This window comes from Grampus griseus (assembly GCF_964374135.1).
Source record: "Grampus griseus genome assembly, chromosome: 2".
NCBI lineage: Eukaryota > Metazoa > Chordata > Mammalia > Artiodactyla > Delphinidae > Grampus > Grampus griseus.
The window spans coordinates 176,469,742-176,484,007 of NC_139018.1; the positions used below are offsets into that span (position 1 = coordinate 176,469,742).

General features: G+C 36.0%; 1 protein-coding gene across 2 annotated transcripts in view; it reads left to right on the plus strand.

Moving 5' to 3' along the window:
• The window catches only part of ODAD2 (outer dynein arm docking complex subunit 2), a gene marked incomplete at its 5' end in the record, with an annotated part of 197,212 nt that overhangs the window by 82,200 nt on the left and 100,746 nt on the right, over positions 1-14,266 (plus strand). The window lies entirely within an intron of this gene.

The following is a 14,266-nucleotide window of genomic DNA, read 5'->3' on the forward strand; positions in this document are numbered from 1 at the left end:
TTAGAAATATATTTGAAAAAGTAATAAATTTAATAAAAGAGATAAATACTAGGTTATGTGTGATGCTGGGATATGACTACGTAATTACCTGGATGATAAGGTCTAGTAAATAGCTAAAAATGTAAAGTAAAAGTAAAAACTGAATAGGAATCGCAAGCACACAAAAAGAGAGCAATTGAAAAGAAGAAACAGTCATTTTTTTTTAAAGGAGGGGGGTGGTTTCTGTAAGTTGAAGAGTTGAAGAAAGACTCTAGTCTTCAGATTGAAAAGATCCATTTAGTGCCAAGTAGGGAAAAAGAACTTATCTACGCCTAGACACAAATACAAATTTGGTGTTTCCAGAAATTAAAAGAAAGGAAAAAGTTACATAAGAGTAAGAATCACACCAGCATTAGGTTTAACATTATTCACAATAAATTCTACAAGAAAAAGGAACAAAAAAGCCTTTACTGTCTTTAGAGGAAAACACTTTTTATGCTGGAATTCTATACCCTGCAAAACTAGCATTCCAGTGAGAGTAGACTAAGGACAGAATAAAGACATTGAGCCTTTAGAAATGTCAGCACTTAGGAAAGTTATCCCCCAGGGGTCTTCTTTGAAAAAAAATTACAATGTTTTCCAGCAAAACAGAAGATTCTAAGGAAGAGAATAACATGAGTTATAGAAACAATAATGAACAAATAAATCATTAGAATTTATAGCTAAATATGAATTTGTGTTGGTAATATGGCTTTCAAATTTTGTCAGATTATTAAGAAAGAATTACTTTAAAAGTAATGGCATAAAGTAAAATGAAAGCAGATGGTGTTGTCACAGTAACAATCTGAATCTAAACTACCAGATGATTCGGAAAGCATGTTAGGGAGTGGAAGGTAATAGGTAAAAACATGCCAAAAGTCTTTCCTTTTCCTAGAGAAGGGTGTTAGAGATACTGGTTAAATCTCAATCATCATTGAAAATATGATGAATTTAATATTATCATTGATGAGATACCATTTTGTATAGATAACATTTCTATCAGTGCTGTTATTACGTGTAAACTGTGTCCTGTATTCGAATGGACTTCAACTCCAAATCTGCCTGTTTATCTATTATTAGCTTTAAAAGGTATTCCAGCATTTCCACATTCATTATTCTTGCCCCGGATTTCTGTCCCAAATATCCAACTGGTCTCCTTTGCTGGCAACCCAAACTGAGCCACACTCAGACTTTAAGAACAACCCATCTTGTCTGTGTTTAAGCCCTTGGCCCCAAGGCCAGTCTACACCCAAGCCCTCAAGAGCTCCATTTCTCCTGAACCTCTCCTGCCTTCCACTGCTCTCCACTCCCACCAACTCAGCATCTTTGAACTCTTCTCAGCTCCCTTCCTACCACTCCTGGGGGAAGGAAAGACCCATGAAGATCTCTGCTTGTTCACTTCTCTGACCAAGAACTTCTGTATGCATTTTCATTTGGGTAACATGAACATCTGAAGAGTTTTGAACAAGGAAGAGACATAAGCAGACTGGCTCACTAGAAAATGTGTGAGTGGGTGACTGATTAGGCTATTACCATGATTCAGTGGAAAGTAATTAGAGTTTGACCTAATACAGGGACAGTGTGGGTGAAGAGGAAGAGCAAATACAAGAAATGATTGGGAAATAGTATCAGAAATTGGTGAGTTATTGGATGTTGGCTATGAGAAAGAGGTGAGAGAGAATTTTTGTTTTTGTTTTGGTGTTTTAACTTTGACAACTAAGTAACCTTAGTTGCTAACCTTGTTAGTAACCTTTACCAAACGTGAGAAGAACACAATTTGGGGAAAAGATGGGGGATTTGCTTTCATCCAGGTATAGATGTCCAGTCATTTGAATATATGAATCTGGGTGTCAGGAGAGATTCTGGACTGGAGATATATATATACATACATATATATATATATATATATATATATATATATATATATATATATATATGGGAGCCATCAGTATGTAGGAGGCGGTTGAAGTCTTGCGCAAAGATGAACGGCAGAGGGTGTGGGCGACAAGAGAAGACCAGTGACAAAGAACAGTCACAGAGGAAGACCGACATGTGGTGAGATCACCAGGAGAGGGCAATTTCAGGAAAGACAAGAAAGGAAGCAATGCCAAGAAAGGAGGAGTGCTCAACAGTATCATTTGCCCCTAAGAGGTCATTTGCCTTTGAAAACTGAAAAGAGCACATTAAATATGGAAATTAAGAGATCATCGGTCATAGACATTTCAGTTGAGAGGTGAGAGTTTAAGTCCGTGGTACTGGAGTGAGAAATGAATTAAGGGGAGAAATAGATACAAAGAAGATTAATAGTTCTTTCTGGAAGCTGAGCTGTTAATATCAGTAGAAGGAGCCAATATGAAATCCGGAAGACAGTTTAGGCTGAGGGAATGACTAATACGGGAAAGGCATGAGAGAGATGGAGAGGGTGTGTGTCGGTAGTAGATGGAGAAAGGAAGAATGGATGCGTGGAAGGAAGGAAGAAAGCATAGCTCTCACTGTGCCTAAACCTTCTAAGCACATTGCTCTAAGTAGAGTAAAAAACTTCTGGAGCACCAAGCAGAAGGACACTTCTAGAATACATAACTCCTGAGGGTGAGCCCTGTGACAGGAAGGACTTCTGGTAAGAAACACTGAAAAAGGCAACTTCTAACTTCATCGAGGCAACGAACACATGCCCAATCTCCTGTCTCCCTGTCTATCTATCTGTCTGTCTGTCGGCCTATCTATCTATCTATTATCTATTCATCTATCTATTATCTATCTATCTATCTATCTATCTATCTATCTATCTATCTATCTATCTATCTTTCTGTCATCCAATTCAGAAGTGACAAAGTTATCAAAGGGATCTGAGTTAATACCCTTCTGTGAATTTAAAGACTTGAAGTCACACATTTCTTAGCTGACAGTAAGTATAATTTGGCTGATTATTTCAACAATGGGGACTGGCTTTTCTGATTACATAATATAGAAGACATTTCCATAAATTGAATTCACTAAATATGCAGAGTCAAAATTTGATGTCAAATATATCACAAAATTCATCTTTTATGACTAAATTTATGATGAACATTTTTAGATGTCAATTCAAAATAGACGAGGATGCATACCTTTTCAAAAATGTATTGAGATATGTGAGCAAAAATTTTGAAGACTATTGGTCTAGTATATCAGGTCTGGCCCTTGAAATGGGAGAGAAGGAAATTTAAAACATCTTTCCTCAAGAAAATACCCTAATTTGCAAGACTCTTATCCTTTTGAAAACTCCTATTTTCTAGGACCAGGAGGTGAATATTATACTGGTTTCCTTTCTTGCATACTTCTAGAACAAAACTCATCTTCCCAAGGCAGAAGGATACCTCAGGGGTCAAGTGCAAGAGAGGTCATGTGCTCAGAAAGGCAAGAGGAAAGAAAGCACATTTATATTAAAAAATAATATCTCATTATTCATATAGATCCCAATCAAACCGTGGTTTCAGACAGCTCTATCTAAAAGAAATTTCTATGATAATGGAGATTTACTCTTCAGATATTGCAACCCGTAGCCATGTGTGGGTTTTGAAATGTGACTAGTCTGACTGAGGAACTAAACTTCTAATTATATTAAGTTTTCATTAATTTAAGTAGCCACATGTAGCTAGTGGCTCTTGTTTTGAATATCCCAAGTCTAAGATATGCAAATAATGGAGAGTTGTTTTTGAAAAGCAACTTCTACAAAAAGTTCTAAACCTCAAGAATTATATAAGTTGGCATATGGTTATATATTCACTATGCCAATTTTAAAAGTAAAGAAAAACACAAAGGAAAGTGTCTTTTGTGTTTCCATATAAATGTAAAATATTTTTTGTTCTAGTTCTGTGAAAAATGCCATTGGTAATTTGATAGGGATTGCATTGAATCTGTAGCTTGCCTTGTGTAGTATGGTCATTTTGACAATATTGATTCTTCCAATCCGAGAACATTCCATCTGTTTGTGTCATCTTCAATTACTTTCATCAGTGTCTTATAGTTTTCCTAGTACAGGTCTTTTGCCTCCTTAGGTAGGTTTATTCCTAGGTATTTTATTCTTTTTGATGTGTGTTTCCTTAATTTCTCTTTCTGATCATTTGTTGTTAGTGTATAGAAATGAAACAGATTTCTGTGTATTAATTTTGTATCCTGCAATTTACCGAATTCATTGATGAGCTTTAGTAGTTTTCTGGTAGCGTCTTTAGGATTTTCTATGTATGGTATCATGTCATCTGCAAGCAGTGACACTTTTACTTCTTCTTTTCCAGTTTGTATTCCTTTTATTTCTTTTTCTTGTCTGATTGCTGTGGCTAGGACTTCCAAAACTATGTTGAATAAGAGTGGCGACAGTGGACATCTTTGTCCTGCTCCTGATCATAGAAGAAGCGCTTTCAGTTTTTCCCCATTGAGAATGATGTTGGCTGTGGGTTTGTCATATATGGCCTTTATTATGTTGAGGTAAGTTCCCTCTATGCCCACTTTCTGGAGAGTTTTTATCATAAATGGGTGTTGAATTTTGTCAAAAGCTTTTTCTGCATCTATTGAGATGATCATATGGTTTTTATTCTTTAATTTGTTAATATGGTGTATCACACTGATTGATTTGCATATGTTCAAGAATCCTTATATCCCTAAACCCCACTTGATCATGGTGTATGATCCTTTTAATGTGTTGTTGGACTCGGTTTGCTAGTATTTTGTTGAGAATCTTTGGGTCTATGTTCATCAGTGATACTGGCCTGTAATTTTCGTTTTTGTGGTATCTCTGTCTGGTTTTGATACCAGAATGATGGTGGACTCATAGAATGAGCTTGGGAGTGTTCCTTCCTCTGCAGTTTTTTGGAATAATTTCAGAAGGATAGGTGCTAACTCTTCTCTAAATGTTTGATAGAATTCTCCTGTAAAGCCATCTGGTCCTGAACTTTTGTTTGTTGGAAGTTTTAAAATCACGGTTTCAATTTCAGTACTTGTGATTGGTCGATTCATATTTTCTGTTTCTTCCTGGGTCAGTCTTGGAAGGTTGTACATTTCTAAGAGTTTGTACATTGCTTCTAGGTTGTCCATTTTATTGGCATATAGTGCTTGTAGTAGTCTCTTATGATCCTTTGTATTTCTGTGGTGTCAGTTGTAACTTCTCCTTTTTCATTTTTAATTTTATTGATTTGAGACCTCTCCCTTTTTTTCCTGATGAGTCTAGCTAAAGGTTTATCAATTTTGATTATCTTTTCAGAGAACCAGCTTTTAGTTTCATTGATCTTTTCTATTGTTTTCTTCATTTCTATTTCATTTATTTCTGCTCTGATCTTTGTGATTTTTCCTTCTACTAACTTGGGGTTTTGCTTGTTATTCTTTCTCTAGTTGCTTTAGGTGTAAGGGTACGTTGTTTATTTGAGATGTTTCTTGTTTCCTGAGGTAGGATTGTATTGCTATAAACTTCCCTCTTAGAACTGCTTTTGCTTCATCCCATAGATTTTGGATTGTCGTGTTTTCATTTTCATTTGTCTCTAGGTATTTTTGATTTCCTCTTTGATTTCTTCAGTGATCCATTTGTTTTTTAGTAGCATATTGTTTAGCCTCCACATGTTTGTGTTTTTTGCAGTCTTTTTCTTGTAGTTGATTTACAGTCTTATAGCATTGTGGTTGGAAAAGATTTTACATGATATTAATTAATCCTTTCCATACTAACCCAAATTAATAATTAAAATCCATAAAATGTTTTTTTCAATACTCATACCAAAAATTAATCACAAATCAGGAATAGAATAGGGGTTGTTTTGTCTTGTTTTTCATTCAAATTTTAACCTAAACATAGTAATCTGGGGGTTAAATGAGATTTTATCTCATTTTCACTCATGTATTATACCCAAGGAGATACAACTTCTGTTACCTCTTAGTAATTGTGAAAGACAGCCCCAGAATATAAAATGCTGCTGGTGAAGAACATGTTATAGTTTTAATAATTAGTAGTTAGACTGGGTTTATACTTCATAAGCATTTACATTTAATTTTCATTTTGCCTTGAGCTTCATGACAGTACATGAATATAATAAAATTAAAACTGATAAAAGTTGATAATGATTTAACTCAATCTCCAGGCATGTCAGATAATGTCATTAATTCAACAACATTTGTTTAGCACTAACTGTTTGCCAGACCCTGTGCAGGTGCTCGTTACATTCTGTACGCCCATTTTTTTGCATCTTAACATAAATGCATAATATTTATGCAATTAAGTTTCTAGTGTTAAAAAAAAAGAGTGAGGTTAAATGAAGCAAAACTTCCATCATTTGAGCCTTTCTAGAATGTTCCTTCACATAGGGAGAGAAAATAAAGTTACCTATGACCTATTGGTAGAAATTTGAGCACAGTTCCCTAGGGATATGTTTTATAATTGACACTGTGTCCCAGGTGAACAGGCAGTGTCTTCTCTTGGTGGTAAATGTAAAATACTAGCACAGTTTACAATCAGCTGCCTTTTTGATAAGCTAAAGTAATATAGGTAAAGATACTTATAAATGTCTATATGCACCGAAGTTACGAATGCTTGGGACTCCTTTAGGGTCTCACGTGTCTTATATTACATCACTATCCAAAACTTAACCCACTTGGTTATATTCAGGTTAGCATCCTCAAGAATATATTTTGTATATTCTACTGTTCTGGGTAAATTTAAATTGTTTTCAAATAAGAGTATATGTTCTATGGGAGAGTAGAGGCAGGAAACATTTTTTGAATATGCTGGGCATCCAGCTTGCAGTAAAATAACAGAACCAGAAAAGATCTTGCCAGATATTTTGGCCCATTCTTCCCTCTTCCCCGCTCCCTCCCGCTCTCTGCTTCAGGTAAGTTAATGACTCAGCTTTCTAGGGAAAGTTTCCTTTTATTTTATAAGAAAGCATTTACACATTTTTCATGTAAGATGCTTTTGCAAGTCACTTTAAAATTATTAACTTATGAATCATAGGAGTTGGCATCATTTAGAAATAAACCACTTCTTTGTCTGGATTGATGGCACTGACAGTAATGCTGCAGAAACCAGCCACTGTCAATGATAGCTAAGGGCCGTGCCAATCTGAGCACGCTCTGTGTGTGTCCATGTGGAATGGATGTGATGAGGTGTCAACTGTTCCAGACAGATGTTACCCATTTTTTATACTGTTAGCAGCATATACATTAGAACACATTTTCAGATCTGTTAAGAAAATGAGATGTGGAAATTACTTGTATTGGATGGATTGCCTCTTTTCTTGCTGGGGAATATTTAAAGCTACCTATCAGTGAATGAGTGAGACAGCAAAGTATTTCAGTAATGAACTGTGGAATAATTGTGACGAAGAGTCACAAAGTAAGTTGGCATTGTATTTGCGTTGTAATTAGATGTATTGAACAAACGGACAGTGGGATTTTTGTAGTAAGAAATATTGACTTTTTTTACCAGGAGACCAGTGTCTCAACTAGGAAACTTAAAATTTTCCTTCATTCTGGAGAAAGTCAGTATATTATAGTTTTTGGTCACTTATCAGTGATACAGAAAATGTACTAAGTGAAAAGGAAATGTTTTGCCTGCTTGATAATTATCTGTCCATTCCTTATATGATTCGAAAATCAGGGTGTGAAATGTAAGTCTGTTTTATGGTCTTATATTAAACCTGAAAGAATATTTAAGATAGGAAATAAGCACCTTCAGTTTAAAAACTACTCAGTATTCTTCAGTCTATCAAGAACTAAACAACAGAGGCTGAAATAAAACTGAAGTAATTACAAAAAATTCACTGCATATTTTTCTAAGTAGCTTTATTTAAAAGGTTTTATTTAAGGCTTAAGGAAAGTTTGTTGTTGTTTTCCTGTTAAGATTACTAAAAAGGACAGAGATCCTAAGATGTGACCTCTGTAGTGATGTTATTTGGTGAAATTCATGAGCTGCAAATCTGGCTGCAGATGAAGAGCTGCTTTGTAAAAAGCGTGAGAGATTTGTAAATGGAAGTGAAAAGCTGCTTCTTCCCAGCTGAATGATCAAACACATTTTTGGAGGAAAACATTGGTTGAACAGGTGTTCAGTATTACGAACTTGTGATGTAAAGAATGCAACAACTGAATCTGGCAAAGATCCACGTATTAAATTCTTTGTTCTTAAGAACCAAAATTTCCTGCTGCAGAAAATCAACTCACATTTGTGCTCCATGAAAAATCAGATATTGAAAACTTACAGAATTCACATAAAGAATGTATAATTGTGTTACATCACTTACTTTCAAGCTTTTTGCCAGCATTTATAGGAATCATGTTTCTTTCTTAAAATATCACTGCGTTTTTTTATATTTTCTTTTTATGAATGCTGTAAGATAGTATTTAATCCTATTTCTTTTCATTAATGACTTTTAAAAGGTTTTATTAAGAAAAAAGTAGAAGTTTACATATATTTATTGGCCTTTTTATAAGAAGTGACTCACATAATTCATATGAATTTGTAATCACCACTTCCTCATGAATTAGATGGGAAACAGATATTTTATTTTAGAATAAACACTCTGTATAATAAGTCAGCTGTAGCATTAGGAGGAAAACTCAATCTGTCTTCCAGATCAGTAATATATCCATGAGATCGCTTGGCCTTGTAACCTTCTTAAACCTAATTTTGTTGCTTGTTTAGAAAATAATGTCTTGTTGTGAATTTTGATCTCAGAGGGAAAAAAAAAAATCTCTAGTAATTTCAAAACCAGCAACCTGAGGATCTGCCCCAAACAGAGAAGCCAATTAGAAGGTGTATGAGAACGATCCCCCAGAAGAGACAAGGAAAAAGTTAATTTCTGTGCGGCTGAAATACAAGCTTGGGCAATTTTAGCTTCCTGACTACAGGTGTGACAGAACGCAGCTGATCAAACCAGGCAGGAATTTGCATCACACTCTGTTTACTTTCAGCTGCCCAATGAGCCATGCCCAATCTGGAAGCCAGAGAGAACCTGGAAAAGGAGCGTGTAGGGCTGTAACTTCATACTGAGAAGACTGCCGTGGACACGGCTTAGGAGCTTGCATTTGGTCACGTTTGGGCCAAAGAATGTATAGCTGTCCACGGTGTGCCAAAAAGCCTGCATAGGTTTTTAAAACATTGAAAACCTGTTTAAAATGTCATCCGTGTTTGGCAGCCCACCTATCTGGGGTCGGCTATCATTTTCAATAAGTCACCAAATAGTTCAAAGTAGGCTCCTCATCTGGCCCCCAGTTCCTAAAATCCTATAAACTGAAGTGAACTATGTTACAGGTATTTTTTCTGTGCGCCAGATTTTCAAGTGGGAACTTGAAGGCCCAAACAAAAGTGAGGGTGTGACAAAGTTGTCTTCAGTATCTATGGGTCACATTTGTTGCGTTCACCTGGATTCCCCTCCTGTCCTGCTACTGTTTCCCATTCCGTGCTTCTCAGCCCCAAAGGGGGCTACAGTGGAGGTTGCTAGTTTAGGAAGGGGTAGATTGACAGAGGTGTAGTATACAAAATGGAAAGTAACGACTAAAAGGTATAGCCTGTTCTAAACAGGTGTGCCAACGATAAGCTGCTCATGAAACCATTTTATTTGGAAGTACAGCTTATCAGCTTCCAGTTACTTTACTAAACTAATAATCTCATCCATTGAGTTAATCGTATCATTATCTCCACGTCAGCCAAGAACTCTCAGGACCACACCCTGCACTTGATCACCATCAGAGACTGTGTCATCTCACCGTTCATGGGTTTGGACCCCAGTTTCTCATGCAACGTTATGTCCCTCTGTCTCTCTGGGCACAGAGCTTTTTTGTTTGTTTTGTTTTGTTTTTAATTTTTCTAAATTGAGGTAGAGTTGTTTACAGTATCATATAAGTTTCAGGTGTACAGCACAGTGATTCACAATTTTTAAAAGTTATATTCTATTTATAGTTACTATAAAATATTGGCTGTATTCCCCGAAAGCAGGCACACTTGTCTTGTTCCTGATCTGGGAGAGAAACTTTCAGTCTTTCACCATGGAGTATGATCTCAGCTGTGGGTTTTTCCTACTTGGCCTTTATTATGTTGAGATCATTTTCCTTTATTCCTAGTTTGTTGAGCTTGTTTTTTTAATGATATGAGGATGTTGAATTTTGTCAAATACTTTTTCTGCGTCAATTGATGTGCTCTTATGGGTTTAACCTTTATTCTATTAATGCAGGGCGGTATACTGATTGACTTTCTTGTATTGAGCCACCCATGCTTTCTAGGAATAAATTCCACTTTGTCATGACGTGTACTCCTATTGACTCTGGTTTGCTGCTGTTCCGCTGAGGACTGCAGCTTTCATTTTTTATACTGTCCTTATTTGGCTCTGGTATCAGAGTAATGCTAGCCTCATACACTGCATTTGGGAGTGTTATCTCCTCTTCAATTCTTTGGAAGAATTTGAGGATTGTTGTTAATTTTTATTTAAATGTTCAGTAGAATTCACCAGTGAAACCATCCAGTCCTGGGCTTTTCTTTGTTGGAAGGTTTTTGATTACTGATTCAATTTCCTTACTTATAACTTATATAGATCTGTTCATATTTTCTGTTTCTTCATGGTCCAGTCTTGGTAGGTTATGTGTTTCTAGAAATTTATCCGTTTCTTCTAGGTTATCCAATTTGTTGGTATACAACTGTTGATGGTATTCTTACAATCCTTTTTATTTCTCTAAATTGTTATGTCCCTTCTTTCATTTTGGATTTGAGTCTTCTCTTTTTTTCTTCATTAATCTAGCTAAGGATTTGTCAGTTTTGTTTTGAATAGCCAACTCTTGGTTTCATTGATTTTTCTCTACTGTTTTTCTATTTTTTTCTTTAGGAAATAGAGTGATGTCTTCTTTAACCCAATAGTTATTTACAAGTGTATTGCTTAATTATCACATATTTGTGTATTTTCCAGTTTTCCTTCTGTTGTTGATTTCTATTTTCATTCAGTCATTGTGTTCAGGAAAGGTACTTTGTATGATTTCAATCTTTTTTTTTTAAGTTAGACTGATTTTGTGGCCTAAAATATAGTCTTTCTGGACAATGTTCTATGCGCACTTGAGAAAAATGTATATTCTGCTGTTGCGTAAAGTGTTTTATATATGTCTGTTAGATCCAGTTGGTCTGTAGTGTTGTTTAATTCCTCTATTTCCTTATTGATCTTCTGTCTGATTGTCCCATCCATGATTGAAAATGGGGTATTGAAGTATCCCACTCTTGTTTTTAAGGAGCTGTCTGTTTCTTCCTTCAGTTCTGTCAATGTTTGCTTTATATATTTTGGGATTTATACAAATGTTTATAATTATTGTATTATATCTAGTTGAATTGACCCTCTTATCATTATACATCCTTCTTTCTCTTTTCAAATAGTTTTTGACTTTTCATGGAATATCTTCCCATATATATATATATTTTTTGGTATGCGGGCCTCTCACTGTTGTGGCCTCTCCCGTTGCGGAGCACAGGCTCCGGACGCACAGGCTCAGCGGCCATGGCTCATGGGCCCAGCCGCTCCATGGCATGTGGGATCTTCCCGGACCGGGGCATGAACCCGTGTCCCCTGCATCGGCAGGAGGACTCTCAACCACTGAGCCACCAGGGAAGCCCTCTTCCCATATTTTTACTTTCAATCTATGTGTGTCCTTAGACCTACAGTGAATTTCTTGTAGACATCACACTGGATCTTCTTTTAAAAATCCATTCAGCCCATCTGTGTATTTTGATTGGGGAGTTTAATCCATTTATATTTAGAGTAATTACTGATAGGGAAGCACTTACTTTCGCTATTTTAATATTTGTTTTCTGTATGTTTTGTGGCTTTTTCCCCTCATTTCATTCATTAATGCTTTCCTTTGTGTTTAGTTGATTTTTTGTAGTGCCATATTTTTATTCCCTTCTCCTTTCCTTCTGTGCATATTCTATAGATATTTTCTTTGTGGTTACCATGGGGATTACATATAGTATCCTCAAGTTATGACAGTTTACCTTAAATTGATACAACTTCAGTTGCATGCAGGCACTTTACTCCTTTACAGTTCCGCTTTCCCACTCCCCTTGATGTTCCCAATGCCACAAATTACATCTTTACATGTTGTGTACCCAATAACATAGTTTTATAACTATTTTTATGAATTTGTCTTTTAAATCTTATAGAAAATAAAAAGTAGAGTTACAAACCAAATTACTATAACGCTGCTATTTGTATTTTTCTGTTTACCTTTATCAGGTCTCTTTAAGTTTATCCTAAAGTATATTGAACCTCTTGGGTTTGTATATCCATGTATTTATACTCAAATTTGGAATGTTTTCAGCCATTATTTCTTCAAATAATCTCTCTGCCCCTTTCTCTCTCTCTCTCTTTTTTTCTCCTTACATTTAGTAATTTCAAATGTCCTGTCTTCAGGTTCACTGATTCTTTCTTCTTCCTATTTCAGTCTGTTATTTTATACCTCTAGTTAATTTTTCAATTCAGTTATTATATTTTTCAGTGCTACAATTTGTATTTGGTGCTTTAAAAAAATTCTGTCTTTTTGCTGATATTCTCATGTTATTTCTATATCATTTTCCTTATTTTCTTTAATTCTTTGTGTATTTCTTGAGCATTTTGAGCATACTTAAGATAGATGTTTTAGAGTCTTCGCCTGATACATCTGTAAGTCTGATGCATTTGTTTCTTCAGGGTTGGTTTCTGGAGATTTACTTTGTTCCTTTGAGTGAGCCATGTTTTCCTTTTTCTTGGTGTATCTTGTGGGTTTTTTTGTTGAAAATCGGGCATTTGAAAAAACAGCCACTAGTCGTTTCAGATTGACTTGGCAGACTTTCACTAGTCATTCTTGTCATTCCTATTGGAATCACCTATGGTAAAGGTGTAAGGTCTTCGCAGATCTTTTCTGGGCATGTGTTTTATCTGGCCCAGTGTGTCTGTCTACTTAAAATGTCCCGCATATTCATAGCTGCTTTTAATGTCTTAATTTCCCCAAGAGTCTCACCCCAGCTTTTTCTTGGGGACTTAAATGTTCTATTTTATTCCTCTTCTTATAACTTCTTGCCCTGAGGTGTCTGTGAGTCTGCAGTCCCCCTGCAATTTTCACACCCCACAATGAGTACCATTGTCTTCCACAGCTGCTGCCACCTGAGGTCCAGCATATGCCACAATTTCACATCTAAGTTCTTAGTCACATGAGACAGGGACCAGTCTCTCAGGTAGCTTCATCCACAGGCCAGAGTGTTGCAAGTCGTTTCTGTTCCTCTTGTTCTGGTCAAGGGAGGGGACTGGGAATTGGCCCGCTTCCTCCTGACCTGTAGCATTGCCAGGAAGGGGATGGGACATGGGCAAGTAAAAATGCCAGGAAATTTCCTGAAGTTCTGAATGTGACTTTATCTTGGTTCAGTGTTTGTTTATTTACTATAGATCTCTGAATTGGTTTCCAGAGCTCCTATAAAGTTACTTTAGCCAGTCTGTTAGTTGTTTATTTAATGTTTCCATGGGGGAACAAGTGTCTGGTGCTTCTAAGTCCACCATCTTGGAAATGTCTCCATGCTTTCTGATGAGAAGTCAGATACTGGTATTAATGAAGTTCCCTTGTACATGATAGCCATGTACAACTTTCAAGTGCAGCCTGCAACTTTCAAGAGTCTCTCTTTGTCTTTCAACAGTTTAATTATAATGTGTCTAGGTGTGTATCTGAGTTTATTATACTTGGAATTCCTTAAGATACCTGAATATATAGGTTAAATTTTTTTCCTCAAATTTGTGAAGCTTTTGCCCTTATTTCTTCAAATATTCTTTCTGTCCCTTTCTCTTCTTCCAGGTCTCTCATGTACATAGGTTGGTATGCTTGATGGTATCCTGTAGGTCTCTGAGAATGTGTTCATTTTTCTTCATTTTTTGTTTGGCTCCTCAGACTTGATAATCTGAACTGACCTATCTTCAAATTCACCAAGTCTCTTTTCTGCCCGCTCACATCTGATGTTGGGCCCATATAGTAAATTTCCCACTTCGGTTATTGAACATTTCAGCTCCAGAATTTCTAATTGACTTTTTTTATAAGTTAAATCTCTTTATTAATGTTCTCTACTTCCTGAGACATTGTTCTCAAACTTTAATTGTTTAGGCATGGTTTCCTTTAGTTCCTTGTACATATTTATAATAGCTGATTTAAAGTCTTTATCTAATAAGTCCAACATGGTACAGGCTTCCTTACAGTCAGATTTTATTGACTGCTTTCTTTCCCTGGGGTGTACTTTGTGGCA